The sequence below is a fragment of the Mycteria americana genome, chromosome 7, assembly GCF_035582795.1.
Source record: "Mycteria americana isolate JAX WOST 10 ecotype Jacksonville Zoo and Gardens chromosome 7, USCA_MyAme_1.0, whole genome shotgun sequence".
Taxonomy (NCBI): Eukaryota; Metazoa; Chordata; class Aves; order Ciconiiformes; family Ciconiidae; genus Mycteria; species Mycteria americana.
The window spans coordinates 39,872,942-39,891,748 of record NC_134371.1 but is presented as its reverse complement, the minus strand read 5'-3'; positions in this window follow the sequence as shown (position 1 = coordinate 39,891,748).

The window sequence follows — 18,807 nt, the reverse complement described above, 5'->3', positions numbered from 1 at the left end:
TCAGGGAGCAGCCACAGCTCTGGTGTTTCAATCCTCCCGCCTGTTCACTGGGATGTTGGGATGGGATGGCTGCTGATGGGCTCATGGGTTTTTCGCCCCTCCAGCAGCAAGCATCGAGTCGGGCTGGTGCCATGGTGCATGGGCTGGACACAGGAGCACAGCGTTGCAAAGAGGTGAGCAGCCAGAAGCCCAAGGGGGTGGAGAGAAGCTCCAGATGCTTGTGGGACCAGGGTCTTTGCCTTGGCCATTGCACAGCCTGAGCCTTCAGGTGATCCATTTTGCACAGCCTGAGCCTTCAGGTGATCCATTTTGCCCATCCTTGCCTCCAGGCAGGTTTCTTTTGAAAAGGTTCATCTTTGGGACAGGGTCTGCCCAGCACAGATACAGCTCTGACCACGCACCAACACCTAACAACCAGCAGCAGCAGTTCGTAACGCCACGTTGCTCCAAGCACAGCTCCACCACAGTCTTTGCATGGCAGCACAGTGAATTTTAGGTCATCTGAACATGCAGCGTGGTTGCACAGCCGAGATCGGCTGCAGTTGAAGAGATCCTGGTGGAGGGGCTCAATTTCTCAACACTTTTCAATACTCATCATCCTTAAGTCCAGCTAACAGGAAGCTTTGTGTGTGCATCCTCAGAGACGTTCTCCAGACTCGAAGAAGACGGACACAAAGACGACGGTGTCTTGACAAGCAAGACCTGTGCAAAGTGGAGGCTGACATTTAGCTGGGTGTTGTTCCATACCCAGTGCTGCTCGCTGTGGCTGAACCAGCATCTGAGGGGGACTATTCTCCAGGTCCACACAAAGACCCCCCGGCCGGGTCAGGATGAGCAGTGAGGTTGCCTCACTCCCTCCGCGGGCAGAGAGGCTGGCACCCCGTGCTGGCAGGGTGGCCCCGGGACACAGGCTGTGTCACAGCCGTGGGGCTGACACCAGCGCTGGACTTCGGCCAGCTGCGGGAAGGTGTTTACTGCTGCCATAATAACGGCAGCTAAACAGCCAGCTGCTTCCCAGAGACCCAGCACCCCTCCTGCCCGCTGGGCTGCTGGGGGGGACACGGACCCCATTGGGCAGAGCCCCCGGGGGGGGAAGGTGCAGAGGCGGCTTTGGGGAGGTTGGCGGGGCCCTGGGATGCCCTCGGGGTGCTGGGGCAGGGAGCTGTGCTTGCAGTGGGGCTGGGGTGTGCATGGGGGGGCTTTTGCACCTGCTTGTGCAAACCCAGGGCGTGTGGTAAAGCTTGTCTTGGCTCCTGAACACGGCTTTCCTTGTGATACGTGCTACGGGGTGGCACTGAAGTGCCCCGGCATCGCCAAAAGTGCAGAGCACCTGCCTTGCTGGATGAGCAGAAAGCCCGGTGGTGCAGGTATCTAGCAGGGACAGCAGCCCGGGCTGTGACAAACAGCATCCCCTGGTTACCGAACCCACGGGGCTCCAGCCCCAAAGACAACCAAGATGTTATAAGGTGGTTTAAAGATTTCTTTTTCCAGTTCCTAGGCTTGCGGGGACTGACAGCCATGTGAACTGCCCCCTCTTCAGGCAGAAGGGTTTAAGATCTTCTCCCCAGTCCCATTCCCCCAAATCAGAAGGTTTCAGTACACTACACTGCTATCAAACACAATTTGAGGTGTGGGAGGTGGGGGTTTCTATTTGCGATGTCAAAATGCTGCCCTGCAGCAAGGGGCCACCAAGGCGGTGGAAACCGCCACCGAGGAAAACCTCACCCCAGGCAGAACGGTGCAAGGGCTGGGGAGAAACTCTGTGCATGCCATTTGCCAGAGTCATCTTTGCAGTCCTGGAAACAAGCGCCAGATCCTGGAAACACTGCTGGAAGAGAGGCTGTACCATGAATTTTGAACATAAGGCAGTCCTGAAGAGGCAATAAGTATGTTTGCATGCAGATCCACATGCCAACGTTCTCACCTCTTCCCACTTTGACACCCAGAGGCCCGACCCGAGTCCTGTCCAACATGTCATTCCCAAAGTTCACCCTCCTGTTGATCTTATTTCCCTCTCTGATCCTCCTTCCCTGCCCAGGTTGGCTCATGTCCGAGTGTCCGGGGCAAAAGATGGCAATCAGGAGGGCATAGGAATCATGGGGCCAATAGCAGTAATTTATAGCTTATACTGCGGTGGATTTGAGTTCAAGAGGGTGGCTGGAAGGGCAGTTTAATAAAGTGCAAAGGAATGGGCAGCATAAGATACTGAAGCTGGAAAAAATACCAGCCTACTACTAAATAATTTCCTTCTGACTAGGCATGTCCTGCAGTCTCTAAATCCTTCTTCCAAAGGATTTACTAAATCCCTTGCTTTCTCCATTCCCCCCAAACCAGACACTCCTGTGTGGAAGGTGGGTCCATCCCCCCCCATGTCTTCCACAGTCCACAGCAAATAGATGGGAGCTGGTCCCAGGGTCATCCTGGTGGGTCCATCATGCCATTAGCCAAGGAGGAGCAGGGAGCAATCGCCCAGGAAGGTCACTGCAACAAGGCACGGGGATGGAGATGGGAAGAGCCGCTTGTCCAGCTTCTGAGTTGCTTTGCAAGAGAACTGGGATGGAGATGAGAAGGTGGTGCAATGAAGGCACACCAGATACCATATGCACCTTTGATCCCATCTTGCTTCCAGTTCCTGGCGGCAAATGCTCTGGCAGACACTGATGGGATCCCCCTCTGCTGATCAGCTTCTGATCCTGCTTAGCCCGTAAATTAGACTCAATGTCATAGCTGTGGACAGCAGTTTCCAGGCCATTGGGGCAGAGCCAACATCCTTATTCTGACCTTTCTTTGTGCCCGTGTTGGAAGGACAGAAATGTGAGCAGGTCCTTTCCCCATATGCACTGAACGGGGAGGTTGTGCAACACTGCGGGATGGTGGTGGCCTCAGCGATGCCCCTTAAAAGCCTGAGCAAACCGGAGGCCCTTCGGAGCAGCCACCCAGGGCACTACCGGCAGCAGGCAGGGCTCAATGCAGGCAGCACGGCTCCTGCTGCTCGCTCCTTGCCGCTGCCTTGCTTCATGCCTTGAATGGATTTCAAAGCCCTTGGCACCACCTCTGAAGAGCCACAAAGACCTGGCCCTGGAAGAGGGCTGAGGCTAGAAAAGCAGATGTTATATCACTCCTCTTTGCTGGAGGATGGCTGGGAAAAGGAGGCCCAGGAAATGAGGGTGTATTTCATGTTGACTTTGCTATTTGGTGCGATGCCAGAGTATTCAGCAGTGGGGGAGGAGGGGAAGATTATCTTTGCTGCAAAGAAAACTGAGTCGCTCCACCAGGGAAATCTCTGAGATTGAAAACCGATGGGGTGGTCGCCCTTGATGCTCCGGACCAGCATGGTGTGCCCCGCCACAAGGTCGCTGCCCCGCAGCAGGTACGGCTCAAATCAGCAGCAGTCGGGGGAACAACCATAACCCCAGGGCCATGCCGCAGCTAACACCCTCCTGAACGTGTTTTCCCCCCCATAACCCTGATGCAAAGCTGGGTGTGTGTCCCTTGCCCACTCCCTGCCAGCCCTTTCCCATCCTCCCGGCATAAAAGGCTGAGCTCGAGCCTGGCCAGCCCCTACCCTGGTTGCCTCATGGACACAGGGCTGCCCTGTAGGGAGGGCCCCTCGCCCTACTGCTAGGCCCATCCGTATCCCTAACCTGAACCTGAATCGAGGAGGGAATGAACCCCACCCCGCTCTCTTTTCTTTGGACTTGGACAAAACCAGCCCATGTCCTACCACTGCAGCTCTTGCAACATCCAGTATGAAATCCAGCTCTTGAGCTGTTAGTTTGGCTGATGTTTTCTACAGTGAGCTGTAGACCGTGTCCCTATCCTATACTGTGATATCATATAGGATATCCTATATATTGTGCCTGCATCCTACTTCTCACTCAAGCCCAAGTCTGAGTGAGCAGGTGCCCAGGAGGACCAGTTTGCCCAGTGAATACCGTAATCAGCCCAGAGGCAACCAGCACCTGCCCTCTCCCTGGCTCTGCACCCACGGGTGAACAGAGCAGTGAGTTTGCTGGATGAACTTCTGCCTACGATCAAGTCTACCAGAAGACTGTATCTGTCCTTCACCCACCCGACACCAGCCATCCTCGCAGCTCCACTTTCCAACCTGACCTTGCTGGCGGGGCCCTGGCTGCTCTTCTGTCACCTTGCAGGGATCGTGTCCATGGGTGTAATTCAGAAGGGCTGTAAGGGTTAAAGCTTGGGGCTTTGACGCTTCCGGCGCTCCTCCTCTGGCTGCGTGCTGGAGGTGTGCAGAGCCAGGAAGCAATGGTGGTGCTAGTTACCCCTGCAAGATGTGTGCTTTTCAGGCCAGACACTGTGTGTCCCGATATAATTCAGTGGAGTCAATGAGAAGGGCAGATGCTGAGAAACAGATGAGGGAAGCAGGGCACAGGAGAAAAAGACCGCAAAGTAATTTCAAGAAATAACACCCATTTATCTAGCACACAGCCCTTGCCAGTGCTGCCTGCCCCATCCCTGCAGAGGGAAGATCCCGCACTGCTGAGCTGGTCCCGCTTGCCTGGCAATGCCCTCGCCCCTCAGGAGCTGTAATTCGCAGTGCTTCCCGCGGGCAGCTGCAGCGTGGTCCCTGCCCAGCTCTGGCAGCTGGTGTGGGAGAGCTGCCACGGGAAGTCCCGAGCTGCTCCGTGCCCCCAGGCTCCGGCTTTCCTCACCCTACGCAAAGTTTGTGCAAGCAGCGCTGGGCTCAGCCTCTCCCTGGGGTGGAGCAGCACCAGCACAGACAGGGACACGCTGCCCTCGCCAGCCTCTCCCAGCCACCCCCCCCAAAGATTGGCACAACTTTGCCTGCTGTTCCCCAGAATGTCTGCAGTCCAGGCTCCGTTCCTGCAGTTTACCCAACTGCTGCACACAGTGCCTGCAGGATCTGGCCCGCCTGCTCTTCATTTGCAGCCTGGGGACCAGCTTGCAGCAGTCGCTGTTTTCTCCCCAGCCATTTAGGGCCCCTGGAGCCAGGAGGATGTTTGTCCCATCCTCCCTTCAGCTAATGCTGTGTCACCCAAAATGACCAGGGGAGCGTGACGCTCCTCTGGAAGTGGCTGCAAAATGTTTGGATGTCACGACAATCCCATCTGGCTGGTAATATTGTTGGCAGCAATTTCCCCGCAAGACATACAAGCTGTGTGCTTACCAGGCCTCCTGCTTTCTACCCTTTGCAACAAGGCCACTACCTTCAGGCTCTCAATTTGAGTTCCCACAAAAATTTGGTTGCATTAAGCCACTACGCACCTTCCTGGGCCAAGGCTTCAGCAGGATGCAAATCAGCAGAGCATCACTGCCCTGGACTCAGCGGTGCTCCTCCGACTCTGCGGGAGAGCAGCCATCCATGAGCTGGCCTCTGCCTCTCATCAGGCATTGCTGCATCTCAGCACAACTGTGCATCCGAGCAGGCAACGTGGGACACGTTATCCTGCCTGCCCTGCCGGTCCCGGCTCCAAACACCCAGCCCTTATGTTACGGATGGGCACTGGGATCATGAACATCCCCAATACCTCCGCGCTTTTAAGCACACCTTGGCGAGCTCGTCATAAGGTGCTGCCCCATGAGCACGCCAGAAAAAAACCAAAATGTGTTTAATTATTTTTTTGTGCCCAGTAATTGTGTGGCTGCTAAGCCCAAGGGACCTGCAAAAAGCCCTGATGCGTGGAGGAGGCACAGGGACCGGCAGCTCCCCTGCAAGGCAGCCGAAGTCATAGAATCATTTAGGTTGGAAAAGACCTTACGATTGAGTCCAAGCATAAGTCCTTCAGTTACATCCCCTGAAACCCAGTGTGTTCAGTGTTTTTATCCCTGCACCTACCCCAGCTGCTTCCCGGGGAGTTTCAGAGGGCAGCAGGCTGGAGCCCCACCGGCAGCCGCTATCAATCACCCCCAGCGCCCCAGGACCGCGGGATTTACACCAGCCCAGCCTCCCGCCCTGCAAACACAGCAGCTGCTGCAAGCACGGAGTCGGGGACGAGGAAAAACAGCAAAGAGGAGGAAAAAAAAAAAAAAAAACCCGGAGCAGGCAGGAAAGCCTGAAAAGATCTGGTCGGACCTGGGGAGGACAAAGCCTGGCTTTCCTTGCTCTGCCCCCCCTCCTTTCTCTTTTGTCCCACCCCCCAAAAAAACCGCTGATCTGCCTGCGATTAAAAACAAGGCTGCCTTGAGCAGCAATGAAATCTCATCGTATTTTGGGGGGAGCGGGGGGGGCAGGCTGCGTTCCTGGGAAAGGATGGGGGCTGCCTCCAAGCTCCGACCCACGCCTCCCCTCCGGCCCTGGACTGAAAAACAAGCAGCTCCGGGGGAAGAGGGGAGAAGGGAAACATGCCGTTCCCGGCGACGCCACCAGCTCCTGCCCCTCGCATCTCGGCAGCGGAGGCCCTGGCCTGCTGGCAGCGTGCGGATTGGCCGGGGGGGTGGGAAAGGGAGCCCGGCCTGGTGTTACCGGGCAGACTTGGAGATTTTGGGGGGATGGAGGGGAGGGAGGGGACACACGCGCGCGCCTGCGTCACGAGGGGAGCGTGACCAGGGCTTGTTTTGTGATGCCGGATTCCAGCTCGCCTCCGCCGGGCGCGCTGGGACACGGCGTCAGCTGCGTCCCGTCTCACGCTGCTATTTGGGAGTCGGCGATAGGGGGACGGGGATGGCGGGGGGGCGGCGGGCTCGGGGCTGGGCGACGCGGTGCCCGCCTGAATGTCCCCATTGTGCTGCTGGGGGGGGCAGGAAGCGCGGGCATCGCCCCGCTGCACGCCCTGGCACCTCCCCGGCACCCTGCCAGGACGGGGGGACCCCGGGAAAGGGGCCATGCCCCCCGGGCGACACTGGGGGAGGGAGAGGGAAAGACGAGGGGAAAAAGAAAGGGGGGGGGGGGGGAGAAAAATAACAGGGTTTGGGAGTCGAAAATGTCACCGTGCAGAAAGGGGACTGAAAGGAAAGGGAAAGACACAGTCAGCCCCTTTGTCCGTTACACTTTGGCATTAAAAATGACATTTTTCGCAGGGAACAGTAAAAAAATCCCCCTGCCACTGCCCCCAAATGCTAATTTCATCCCAAAAGCTGGGTTCGCGCAGGTGGCTGGTGCTGCGCGGGGCTGAACTGGTGCCTGCAGGGAATGCATCGAGATGTTTCACCTGGGTAGTCATGGCCCCGAACGCCACTGCTGATCGGTCCCTGGAGCCACCTCCGTGCTTCACCGCTGCGGCTCTCCCCGTTTCCCACCCCCAGCCACCCAAACTGCCCCTTCTCCCTCCCTGCCCGCAGGATGGGTGCTGGGCAGGGGCACCCTGGACGCCTACACCCATCCCAGTCACATGTGGGTGTAGCCGAGCTGAAGAGCCTGGGTTCACCTGGACGACATCTCCATCACCAGCATGGGCTGAGAAACTGCAAAGCTGCTCAGTGCTCCCACGCAGCTTGACAGTACAAAATTAAACCTGAAAGCAGGAGACAAAAACTTAAATGGCAGCAGGAAAGGATTTTTTTTTTTTCTTCCTTAAAACATGTGAAAGCCAATTGATTTCCCTAAGCCAGAGCCCAAGAAAAAAAGTAAAATCCTTTCCCAGCTCCCTGGGCCAGATGCCCGCTCCATCCTCCTGCGTGAGGGGCTGGGGTACCTCTGGACAAAGTCTGTGCCGCACTGAAGGAAGGGTGCAGGAGTCCAGGCTCAGTGCATGAAACCAAGGGGGGCTTTTGCCCCCAAAAGGTACCTTAACAATCTCAGAAAAAATACAAGAGATTTTGGAGTAACGTTTTGAAGAACATCTACATGGCTTCAGGGCCCTGGTGCCATGTCAAGGGGTAACACGGGCTGGTAGGACCCTTGTGTTGGCCTTTGAGTGACAAGTTGTGGGGCTGGCACCCGGTCAGCTTTTTGTGCTTCTTAATTTTGCTTGCTCATTAGTGTGCAAACCAGGAAGTCCATCACCCTGTCCTGAGCAAAGGGAATATAAATAGGCTGGCACCATGGAAGCAAGCAGGACTCGCTCCATGCGAACGACAGGGGAACCCATCCTGGTCCAGTTTCCTGGCACTTATTACGTGGCCTTTGCATTAATTAATGGACTTTGACATCGGCAGGAGCAGCCGCTCGTTTATTAGGGTAGCACCTGCAGTTACAGCGCTGGTCGGGAACACCACACATGAAACAACATACCTGCTTGTCCAGAGCCCAGCACATCACAGGCAAGCACACAGAGGGCAACTTCAACCTGGGGGATACCAGCTGGGGCCCACTACATCCCCTCGAGGGGGTATCTCACCCTCCAAGGACTTTACTTACCCGTAAACACTCAGGGCTGCTGCAGGTCTGCCCTGGCCACCCGGCAGAGCGAGGCACCTTCCCAGTGGCCATCAGAGAGAAGATGGGGTAGGTGACACAGCTTGAAGGCCAGCCTGGAAGATGCAGCCCTGGGCACCTCTGAAAGCCAAGCAAAGCCCAAGACAAAAGCATTTGGAGAGCCATGCTCATTAGAGAAGAGAGTGAGGTGGTTTTCACTTGCGTGATGTGAGCTTCTATTCATGGTTCCTCATTAGGACTCAAATGACCTGTGGACCTATCCCAACTTTTGGTTGGCAGCATCTGCGCTCCTATCAACTTGCATCGTCCATTGGGCAGGTCACTTGAGGAAAAAAAAAAAAATGTCCATGCAATTATAAACCAGGTCCTTCCTTGCGTTCAGCCTCAGCTCAGTGGACACTCTCCTAGGGTGACCCAAGACACTGACCTGGGCCTTCTACCCTCTTCCCATTCACTCCACAGTCTGGCCAAGGCCAATACCAAGAGATTTTAATTAAAACTTCTTTCCAGCCACAGTGGTGGACATTTTGTCTGTTCATTGCAGAACAGACAGCCTCTCAGTGAACCAAATGACTGTTCAGCTGGCCAGTGTACCCTTTCCAAGCCAAGAGTTGGGAACATTAGCACCGAGCACAAGAACAGTCTTTCATAGTAAGGACACATACAAAACAAGAGGTGAGCGGTCATCATCATCATTAGGAGGCAAAAATGAGAAGAACATTTTCTTCTGCTGGGTAGGGGTGGAAATTGGGCTCAGAGCCTGTCTCTGCCATGTTGAAAAACCAAGATGGGAGAAGGACAACCACATCTGACCCTCACACCTATTTCACCCTTGGAGCAACGAGGACAGTTGATTTGCTTTGCACTCACTCCACTCTAACTTTTTCTAGGGAAAGGATGATCAGATTTGTATCCACTGTTCCAGTGGAGGTCTTGGCGGCTCTCGCCCTGATGGTTTTAAGGTCAACAGAGAGGCCTTGTCATCCAAGTCCTCTAAGGGTGCATCTGCCTTTTGCATGACAGCATTCAGGCAGTGGCTCAGAGGTACAGTGTGAGATCAGTGGATAGTCCAAAGCCCTTCTCTGTTACCTCCAGAAAATGTGAAGTCCTCTCTTATCATATGTTCTTGCTCCTCAAGCTCAAAGACTTTGTGTTTTGTACTGCTGAGCTTCATATTGTCGTTGTTGCTCCCGTCCTCCAGGTCATCCAATTCTCTTTTTATAACACCTATGACTTCCTACATTGTTGATACCCCCTCAGCTCTGCCTCATTCATGCATCTCAACATTGCTCTTCTACTTTTTTGGGTCACTCACAGAAATATGAAACAAGACAGGCCCTGAGGCTGACATCTGGGTAGCTTCAGGGGAAACCTTCCCTTCTGCCTGACACTTCCCCTTGTAACACCAACCATGGCCACCTAATGTGTAGTCAGCCCAGATCCTCCTTCATCCTACTCTCCAACCACATACAGATCATTTCATTCTTCAAAATCCATTGGAGATCTTGCAGCCTTCCCTGAAGGAGAACAATCTGGCTTCTCCAGTGCAGTCCAACCATCCACAGCAAGGATGGGCATCGTCTGCATCAGAGGACAGGCTTTGGTGGGGATGTCAGAGACGAAAAGAAACCTTCCAGCTATGGCATTTCTCTCTCTGAAAACCACCTGAGGCACACATGTGGTAGACTTGGGCTGTGTTTGGTGACACAGCATCCAGTTCCTGCAGCATGCAGAAAACCTGCACCACCCTTGCCAGGAAAGAGCACAACATCGCTCGCCATAACAGCCCACCTGGGCTAGGCACCACCCAGCTGCCAAACCCACTTCCCTCGACCAGTCCCCTCATTCGGCTGATTACAATTACCTGCCAACCTAATTGCACCCTTTCCTTTGGGAGAAGCTCAGAGATACTGCTCCTACAGAGCAGCAGAGATTCGGCAGCATGCTGGGAAGCTACTGGTAATTAGAGGGATATTTTTGTAACCTATACTGAGTGCCTTAAATCAAGAGAGTGGATCTAGGCATGCAGAAAGCTGTGGTGCGTATCTAAAGCGTGCTGCTCATGCTTCTCATGATTAAACATCATCATTAGCACAATTCACTTGGCAGACAGGAAAACCCAAGCTTCTGCCTTCACGCTCTGCAAGGGTTATAGCTTCAAATGTGACATGATTTCAAGGGTGTCCTGGTTGGTTTACTTGCTCAGCGTTTAAGCCTGGCTTTGCCTATAGCGGGTAGCACAGAAAAATGACATGTTCTTTAGTGACAGCACAAAAAAAATTCACCTTGAAGACAAAAAGACCCCTCCTCTCCATTTCTAAGCATGGCATATGCTTCAGGAAGCCCTATCTTGGTCTTTCTGCCCTAAAATCATCATCAGCTTTCCCCTAGAAAACAATACGAGTGTATTTGTAATTGAAGGATGTTGACCAGAGGATGAAAACAAGCTGGTAAGGAAAGTTTTCACTTTCAAATGCTACAGCTTTGCTGTTTGGAAACTTTATTTCATGTTCTCCTTTCCAGCCAACTCACATTTTTGTTTCAATCTTTACAGCCCCAGCCAGGCACTTCTGTGCAGAGCTGTTGTTAGCGTGTCATGGATAGCAACACATACCTAAGGGAAGGAGTCAACGTTTGCTGGAAACGGGCCTGGCTGAACTCCCTTTCCCCCCTCCCTAATCCAAACGGCCCCCAGCTTTGGAAAAGTTTGCCTCCAACTCTGAACTCGCTTGGCCCCAACTGCTATAAATAGTCAGAACAAAACCTCCCAGGCCAAATGCCCTGAGTGTTTAGAAAGCTTTGATCCCGCACTGCTTTTTGAGAGCTTGAGCCTTTTCAACTCATGCAGCTTGAGCCCATATTGTGGCTCAAAGCGGGGCCAGGGAGACCCAACCGGCAGGCTGGGAAGAGGGAGGGTGTCAAGCCCTGTGTGAACTCCAAGTGTGGACCCTCCTTGTCTCTCCCGTGGTGACCCAGCATCGGTGCAAGACCAGAGCATGGGGTGCCGAATTGGAGCCACGATACCTGCCTCAAGACCACGGACCTCGCCGAGGAGAGCTGTCCCTCAGCCAGAGCCAGCAAGCAAACCCTCCTCCTTGCTCCCGGCTGCTGTTTGCTTTCTGTCCCCGTTTTCCTGTGGGTTGAGGGTGCTTTGCTTTCCCCTCCCTCTGGGTGTGCCTGGCTCTTGTGCCTTGGCACGGCTTGCCTGGGCCAGAGATGGAAGTGGAAAGACACAAACATCGGGGGGGGGGGAACCCACACACCAGAAAAAGGGCTGCTCTTGCAGTATTTCCAACCTGTCAAGCCCGGAGTGGGAATCCTATGAGAAAGCTGGCTCTCACAAAACCCCAGGCCAAGAGGTTTATAGATAAGCGGCCCCAGGGTTTGCATCCCCCCCAGCCAAGATGCCAATGGTTTCAGAGGAGCACAGCTCAGCACTGCCGGCCGTCAGCACTTGCAAGGGTGCTCAGCACCCACAAACCAGCAGCTGGAGCAGGCACCTGGGCTTGCTGCTCCTCAAGCTTCCCCTGCCCAAGGCTGGTGCGGCTGCATGGGGAGGCAGCCCCACATACCTCCCCAGCCTTCACTGACCCCAGCCTCGTACAGCTCCAGCCACCAGCTTGTTCTTCCCATCTGGGCATAAGAAAGGGACCCTGAAGGCCACCCCAGCCCAGCTTTCCAGGCTCAGCACTGCAGCAGGCAGCACCTGCCTTTCCCACCTCTGCCTCCAATGGGTTTTTACGTGTGCAGCTCAGAGCCCCTCCAGATCCCAGCCAGGAAGACAGCTTTCTGCCCAGGTGGCTTTTTCCCTGCCAAAGCTCTGCTTTTTGGGAGCAGAAGTCAGCAATGCCATTGCACGCAGCGGCATGAGGAGTGTAGCAGGGCTGGGGCAGGGCAGCTTGGGATAACTCACCAGCAGTGCCTTGGAGGAGAGGGGACCTCACCACCCACCATGGCTGGCAGGACAGACAACCAGGACAGCGGTACAGCACCAAACCACCCTCCCTTCATGTTGCTTTAGCAGTGGTAGTGTTTCCTAGTTTTGCTGCAGCCTCGCACTTGGCCAATATGCTTTTCCCCAACCAAGTGACTTCAAGGTCATTACAGGACACTTTGCTCTGGAGCAAACCCCATTTGAAACTCTTGGAAGTGTTTTAAACCCCACTTTGCTCCCTGCCTTCTCACCTTGCCCTGCAGCAGGCTGGCAGTGGTGAAATCATGGTTCTGTGGAAATGCAGGGGAGCTGGCATGGGCTTGGGCTGGCAGGGGACTGGCCCCACAGCTGCATGTCTGGGGAGCTGGATTAGCTAATACTGCGTTGGAAAAGGGCCGAGGTCAGCCCCATCGCCCTCTGTCACTGACAGGCATCTAGTATGGGGGCAAGAGAACGTGGAAATTACTCCTTAGAGGAAGTTATAAATAAAGCAGCCCAGGTTTAAGGGAGCAGTGAAACCTCACACACAGAGCCCACTGCAGAGAGAGGACCGGCGTTCGACCCCTTCCTCACCCGCTGCATCCCATGGTGCGGCAGATGGGGCTCAGTCCCACTGCCTGGGACTGTTCCTTGTGGGGTAGCCGGGTTGCAGCAAAACCCTCGCAGGGGACACCCAGCCCAGCCAGTGTCCACACGGTATCCAGCCTGGAGTCGCTTCTGGAGCGCCCGTCTTCAGCCCTCTGAGGCCATGGGACTTGCTGCCTGAGCCCTGCCAGGGAGCTTTGCCCCCTTTTTCCTGCTTGCTCCTCATCAATGCCACAGGGCAACCCTCACCCAGCCGCAAAAATGGCTGCAGCACCCAGAAACCCCCCTGAGTGGGCTCCCATAACCTGTCTGCACCCCAGGATGGGGTGGCTGCTCCCCAGGGAGCACACGGGGGGGACGGGCCACCCTGCAGAGGGTTTGGCAGCACGCTGCCTCGGAGGCGAGGGCTGGCTTGGGGCTTTGTTTTATGTCCTGTTTATCCTGCGGAGAGAAACAGAGGAGTTCAGTGTGCAGGAATCTCGCGCCCTCGCCCCGCTCCCCCGCCGCATGAAAGCTGCTGAGCAAACAGGAGAAAATCAAAGGCGATTGCACCCCACTGGCAGCCCGCTGGGTTTCCGCATCGCCAGCCCCGCTGCCAGCTCTTACATAAGCTGCCGGCTTGGCCCAGCGCTGCGCTCGGGGCTTTTTTCTTGTAAACTAAGCAGCTGCCCCAGCAGAGCCTCTCTGGGACCCTGCAGCTGCGCTGCCCCCTCCGCTCATCGTGGAAGACCCCTCTCCTCCCTCCTTGCCAGCCTGTTGGGTTCCCCCCCCCCCCCCCATCAAATAAGATACGAGACCAGGGCAGCCCCTCGATACACAACCATGCTACATTCAGCTGGTCATTAGCATGGCAGGGCATGGGTGGCGGGTGACAACTAAGCCGGGCTGTCCCCATGGCATCCCGCAGTCCCCAAACTCAACCCAACACCATGAGCCGCCACCATCTCATCCCATCCCATCCCACCCTCTTGAAGACTTGGCATTGGGGAATGTTACCTTCTCCTGCTGGAAAAAGGAGATGCTTCGGCCTAAATCCGAGCTCCGTAATATCAGACCTCACTTCTCTCTGCTTCACATCCAGAGCATCACACGGGCAGTCACAAGAGGTTTGGCACCAGTGGCGTGGGTGTGCGTCCTCCCCACCAAGCACAGCCTGAAGCACCAGGGCAAACTGTCCCTGCTTTCTGTAAAGGTGTCTTGATCCTGTCATCTTTGGCTGTCAAGCAGTCCCCAGGCATAAGGGCGTCTCCAAACACATGCCCTGCATGGGTTATGAGGACTCATTTCCCCATCTCTCCTGGGCATGACCTCTCAGCAGAATAGGAATGAAAACCCTGCGGACATAAGAACACTCAGGAAAGAATATTAAATCCTCTATGTATATGCCCCTCACCATCAGGCATGGCCTCACCTTCCCCTCTAACACAAGGTTCTCCTCTGATTTGGCAAGGTGACAGCTGACAAGGAAGAATGATGTCACCCTACCTTCTCTTTTCATCCCTACTCCTTTTTTGCTCTCTTTGCATGCCTTTCACCATGGGAAAAGGAAGAAACCAAAGTTTCATGCTTTGAGAGGTCACTGCGCCAGTGCGTGAGCAGAGGTGGTTCTCAAGGGCCCCATGCCCCCACCCATCCAGCCACACCAGTCCCCCCCCACCCTATCGCGTACCCCAGGAAGAGCTTTAGCAGCTCCACCCAATACCACCTAGACCTGCCATCCATCAGTCTTTGGCAACACGCTATCATCCTCTACCATGCAAAAGTATTCTTATTTCCTACATATTTTTTTTTAACTCTGTTTAATAATTTCTGATTAAAAGCAATTAAAAAAAAGTATCAAAATGCCAGCTTCCTGGGTTTCACCATTACACAAACCTCTGTACTAACAGCACAGCGGCCCTGTTTACCTGCACGCTCCTCACTTCCCAGCGTGCACAACATAGGGATTAGATCAAATTAACTCATACTTGGAGCTGCGGCAGGATCAGGCAAATCCTGGCTTGGCCATCTCACTTTAGACTACATCTTGCAAACAGAAGGGCTGGAAACAATTTTGCTTTAATTGCTTTTTAAAATGCAGCCAGCAGATGGTTTGGTAACCCAAATTCATGACTTTCCACAGCTCCAGGCTGCTGGTTTGGAAACCAAACCCAAGAATGACCCAGGTAGCGAGGGACCCATCCTGCCTGCTTTACCAAAGTGCTGGCCATGATGCCTGGAGACAGGACTACCTGGGCTGGCCGAGAAGGACACCTCAAGGCTGCCAGGCCATCAGCTGCCATTATTGCATGTCCTGTCTGCAATCTCCAGCCATCAGCACCAGTGGAAAGATGTCTCCATTTCTGGCTCTTGGTCTCAGCTCAAAAACTAGCCAAACGGCACTTGGGCAGCCCAGGGCTGGCAGGGACATTAAGCAGGCTCGTCTCCGGTCCCAAGTGGTATTTTTGGTTGGAAGGACTCTAGGCAACGGGCTGGCTGCTCCTGAAGAGCACTCACTCAGTGTAGGACAGCCAGAAATAAGGGACAATTTGCAAGTGCACCACAGCCCACAGTGTCAGGGCCACCATGCTCAGAAACACCCTGGTAAGCCGGGAGAGCCCACGAGTATAGAACATGGTCTCCAGCTTCCCTGGAGAGCACAGCATGGTCTCTCTAGGGCACAGGGGAGGACATGCCCTATCCACACATCCCTTTGCCACCTAGTCCGTGGTGGCTACTCCCATAGACCCATGCCCAAGAATATGCTAGCTGCTCCTGAAAGGCTCATGGGTTAGGCAAGCAGAGTCCTTTTCTTGCTGGCTCTCACCCTGACCTGCTGTGTGACTTCCCACTAGTCCCTTCACCTCACCTTCTCCATGGCAGTCACAGGATTGCTGGGCCAGTGTCCGTGATGTCTCCGTGCCCATCAGACTGGGAACGGGGACTGACAGGGCTACACACTGGTTGGAGACCTGTGCACTACAGCAGGGTTTTAATACCTCCAGGCAGACTCTCCTGACCAGAGTAGCTTATTCTTCATGTGTAGTCCCCACCTCTACGAACACGTATGCGCTCAGCATCCCATGGTACCCAGCTGCAGAGCTCTGCCCCAAAACCAGCCACATCACAGTGCGGAGGAATTAAGGCTGTCCTGAGAACCTCGCAAACGTCTCGTGAAGCAGGCTTGTTTTTCTGTTACAAAGTAATTTGAAATTCTTGGAAGGCAATCAGGAAAGTACAAAGTATTCCAGCTCAGGACAGCCTGGGACTCATTCCTTAGAGGCACAATGGTTGTTTACTCAATCCCTCATACATTAATATCTAAAAATTCATGAGTTCAATTGTAAACAAGAAGTACTGGCTTTACAGTGTTGTCTATTTAACAATAGTGGTTCCAGCCTGAATGCTGATTTTGTTGTTATCTTTCTTCTAATCTTGCTATCAGAGGGTCAAGATCTTGCAAAATTATGGGAAATACTTCAAGCCCATTTATTTCTGGTTTTGAAACATATCCCTCTGAAACCCACGGCCAAAGAAAGACTATTTCAAATCAACATCGAAGAGTACAGGCAGGGAGAAGAGCTGTTTGTGACAGCACTGTCCTCTGGCTCAAGAACAAATAAGGAAGAAGCTGGCCACAGATACATTTGTGCTGGAAATTTGTGTAAGATTCCTAACAACCAAGAGGTAAGGTCCCTGAGGCAGTCTGCTAAGGGGACCAGTGGACACACAATAACCCAAACCCGACCTGTTTCCAAGACAAAGCACAACTGGTTTCTGGAAGGAGTCGTACCAGCAGGTTGCCTGTGGTAAGTAGAGGTCTCATCTGCATTCATCAGCCCAAGCCCTAAGCCCAACAGTCCACGACTCTTCCCAACACTTCATCCGAGGAAAGCCTCTGAAACTACATCCCAACAGCAAGCTGGAGAGCCCAGCTTGTCTCCCAAAAGGAGCCATGGGGGGTGAGGGTGGAGAGCCTGCAGGATGGACATGGTCCAGAGCTCATTGGAGCTCACCTCCCCTTCCATCTTTGCTGACTGGCACTGCCACAGGCCCTTCTCATGTCAGGTCTGCACAGCCTCCAGCTCCCCAGCTGGTCCCACTTACAGACCTCTTTCCCTTTTGGGTCTGACACTTGCCAGAGGGAGCAAGCTGAGACCATATCTGTGGGCTCCAGGAGGTTCACCAGGACATTCACAGCTAGGCTGGCAGCATTTCCTGGCTCCTTTACAGTCCTACATAAACACGCTGCTGTTTCAGGCATTATTGTGCCAGGGAACATGGTTTTAGCTCAGCTTTCTTGTCTCTCCTGAGCAACAGCTACTTGTTTAGGTAGCCTAAACAAGATGAGATCCATCCCTCTTGCTCGCAGAGTGAGAGCACATCAGCCAGCTCCACCCTGATGCTTTCTCGCACTTGTACAAAGCTCAAACATCTCCACACGAGCCCTTGCTCCAAATGGGCGAGGAGAAACAAGTCAGAGAGTACTTTCATGAGCGATTAGGGCTGTGTGTGAAACCCCAGTTGCTTCTTCTGGGGACAGAGCCTCAGACCGTGAAGGAGCAGACTGCATGCTAATGTCAAGGAAGTGGTGCAAGAGGAGGAGGGAGCTTCCTTGAGCAGGAAGTTCATGTATCTTTATCTTTGCTGCTGTCAAAGGGCAATAGCTGAGGTTGCAGCATCTTGGAAAGCCTCCATGCAAGCTATTTCCTGAGGACATCAACAAGTCTGGAAAATCACCTTCACTCTCTTGATAAAGGTTTCAGTGAACAAATGAACTCCAAGGCAGGTTCCCAGGGAGCAATCACCTCTACTGGCTAGAAATACATCAGCTCACATTTGAGTGAAGCCTTTGGCTTGCTTGAACCACAGGTACCACCTGGAGATGCACAAGCCTGCTCTCCCGTTGGGGTTAACCACTGTTTCAGCTGTAACTTCTGCCCTGCAGAAACCAGCCAGACAGGTGGGGTTTATGGGGTGGTCATCCAAGTGCTGCCAAATCACTCTCCAAGGGCAAGAGCTCTCAGACAAGCCTGGATTTCAACCAGTGAAGAAACTGGAGAGGAAACACTCCATGATGCAATCACTCTCCCTTCCTGCCCCATGAAAGCCAGCAGGACATGCCATCCGAGAGAATCCATGAGCCTTGGATCTTTACTGCTGCCTCTTCAGCCAAAGAGACCTCCACTGAGGAGAAGTCACTACTGCATCAAAACCCGCAGTGCTACAGCAATGCAAGAGGTAGCACCTAGCTCCCTGTTCACTCTAGCAAGCAGCTACTTCCATGGGCATCATGGGAACGTCCCCTTTGGGACATGTATCTCTATGTTTGCACACAAATATTCTCACTGGAAGAGCCCAAAGCCTGCCTCCAAACACTGGCCCCCAGCCCATCTCACCAAGGAGGACACAATCTGCACCAAATCCAGCTGGGACCATGCTGATGCCATCAGGCTGATAAATATCCTGTCCTGATGAAAAAATCCAGCAGGCTGCCTCAGGCTATGGTGAGAAAGGCTCCTTCTGCTCCCTGCATGGGCTGGGGGTACCATCCTGCACACTGTGGGCAGGGTGGGAGCTCCTCCCTGACCGCCTGCAGTGACTGCAGCAGAGCACAAAGCCAAACTGCCTTTACAGCTTTGCCTGCCCAGATCCCCAGCTCTCGCCCATCCTGCCAGTCGGCCAGCCCGCCCCAGAAGGCAGCTCCATGTTTGTCTTGGATGACCTCCTGCTGGACCAGAGCTTTCCACTGCGCAGCTCTTCTGCACTGCCAGAGAGCGGATTTCCTGCCGTTTGATCTAAATTTGCCCATCGTTTCACCAAGTGCCTCCTGGTTTCCTTCATCAGCCCTGATCTTTCCATCGGGGAGGTGGCCCTGCAGCCCGGGGCTCTTTGGCAGGGAGCTGGGGGAGAGGCCTGGTGGTCAGAGAGCAATCGTTGCTGGTCCATGCCTCCTCTGGCCCTGGAGCTGGAGGGGTGGAGAGGACCCTCCCTGCCTTCCCAAGGCGGA